This window comes from Equus quagga, unplaced genomic scaffold, assembly GCF_021613505.1.
Source record: "Equus quagga isolate Etosha38 unplaced genomic scaffold, UCLA_HA_Equagga_1.0 97071_RagTag, whole genome shotgun sequence".
NCBI lineage: Eukaryota > Metazoa > Chordata > Mammalia > Perissodactyla > Equidae > Equus > Equus quagga.
Window position 1 is genome coordinate 1 of NW_025804215.1, and position 2,261 is coordinate 2,261.

At 58.8% G+C, this 2,261-nt stretch overlaps 1 pseudogene; it reads right to left on the bottom strand.

Moving 5' to 3' along the window:
* Positions 1-105: 105 nt before the first annotated feature.
* Positions 106-2,231, bottom strand: LOC124234620 (class I histocompatibility antigen, Gogo-B*0102 alpha chain-like; annotated as a pseudogene).
* Positions 2,232-2,261: the final 30 nt, after the last annotated feature.

A 2,261-nucleotide genomic window follows, 5' to 3' on the forward strand; every position in this document is an offset into this window, starting at 1 on the left:
CAGGGTCAAAGGGGACCAATGATGAGCAATTTCAGGCATGGTCTCACCTTCGACCCCTGAAGAAATTGGATTCCCTAAGTGTCCTTTAGAGAACAACGGCAGGCCCTCTGTGCAAGTCACTATCACAAAATATGAAAACCTGGGGGGATTCCTCCCCCTCCTGAGAGACAGTATTCTGACAGTGATCCCATTTTCCTTCTCTCTTTGTCGGACGCCCCCAACCCGAGAGGAGATCGGGAGGCCCCGTGTCCCCTCGTACCCGCGCGCTGCAGCGTCTCCTTCCCGTTCTCCAGGTATCTGAGGAGCTACTCCACGCACGTGCCCTCCAGGTAGTTCCTCCAGCGCTCCGCCACACCGGCCGCCTCCCACCTGCGCCGGGAGATCTGAGCCCCCGTGTCCGCCGCGGTCCAGGGTGCAGGTCCTTGTTCAGGGCGATGAAATCGGCGCCGTCGTAGGCGACCTGTCTGTACCCGCGGAGGAGGCACAGATCTGGCCCCACGTAGTAGCAGCCATACACAACCGGTAGCTGTGAGACCCTGACCCCGCCCAGAGGTCAGCCCCGCCTACTCGGCCCCGCCCACACGCAGATATTAAACCCAAACTGAAAATGAAACCGCGGAAAGTCCCTGCCGGCTCTTCCCGGGTCGGGGGCCGCGCGGGTCCCGCAGCCTCGGGGTGAATCTCGGACCCGGAGACTCGGGGAGACCCCGGCCCGTCCATGGGGATGGGAGGTCGCGACCTGGGCCCGCGTCTCTCACCGGCCTCGCTCTGGTTGTAGTTGACACATGCGGCATTCAGTTTCTTTAGTAAACTCTGTGCGGTGCCCTTGACGGTCCGCGTCTCCGGTTCCCAATACCCCCGCCCCTCCTGCTCCACCCACGGCGCCCGCGGCTCCATCCTCGAACTCGCGGCGTCGCTGTCGAACCGCACGAACTGCGTGTCGTCCACGTAGCCGACGGCGATGAAGCGGGGCTCCCCGCGGCCGGGCCGGGACACGGCGGTTTTGAAATATTTCATGGAGTGGGAGCCTGGGGGCGGGGAGGGGCTGAGACCCCGGACCCGGCCCAACCCTCGTTCTAGCGCGGGTCCCCGAGGGTGATGAGGCCGGGAGGGGGAAGGGGCTCGGGAGACGGAAAAGGGGCGGCAGGTCCGAGAAGGTTGGGGACTTGGGGTGAAAAGATGAGGGGGCGGGAGAAGGGAGGGGTCAGGCTGAGATAGAGGGTCTGGGCTGCGTCCGCGGAGACGCGCCTTCCCTGTGATGAGGATTTTAGGCTGGTTACTTTTAAAACTGCAGATGAGAAGGAGGCTCTGAGGACTGGAGTTTTGCTTGTCCTTTTGAGAGACATTTGCATTTGTGAAGGAAGGGGGGATGACCTTGTAGGGACCTGAAATTGGCCACCCCAGGATATGTCTCTTTGGCATCCGGATTGTTTTGGGCTGATTGCTTTCGATAAACTGGGACAGGGAAGGAGGTTCTGGGGAATGGAACTTGCCCTTGTTGGGACACATTCACATTTGTAAGGTAAATCTCTATCTGTAAAAGGTGCCTCCCTCTCTGTACCAGGAAGAAGAAGAGAGATGACCTTATCCCTAGAAACTCTTAATGGGGAAGGCAAGAACTTAAGTTGGTTGCTGTCTGGCAATCTCATGTAACTGATTTAGGGTGGTGGCTTCTGACCTTTACTTAATCCAATTTGATTCTTGTCTAAAAGTCATGGGATCACCCAACGACCAGACCCCACCTGCACTGATACCATTTTAACTTTTTTCATGTTCTTTCCTTTGTCTTGTAAAGAAATGACTCACATACCCATGCCTTATAAAATTAACCGTAACCCTCAACTCGGGGCAGCAGCAGGAGCTCTGACTGCCCGTGGGTCCTGGCCCCACGCACCAGCTCTGCCTGCCCATGGGCCCTGTCCCCATGCCAGCGGGGGCAGCAGCAGCGGCGGCAGCAGAAGCTCTGACTGCCCATGGGTCCTGTCCCCATGCTATTCTATTCTCTAAATAAAAGAGCACTACTGCCAGATCTTAAGAGTCTAAGAAATCTTTCTTTCGACTCCTCGGCTCACCGACCCCGCATCACCTGGGTGCCTGTGCCACCGCCACGCGGTCCCCTGGCTCCGCCCCCCGCAGAGGCCGTTTCCTCCCGACCCCGCACTCACACGCCCAGGTCTTGGTCAGGGCCCCGAGAGCAGCAGGAGGAAAGTTGGAGGCATCATGACCCGCATCCTCGTGGTCGAGGAGGAATCTGAGCCCCT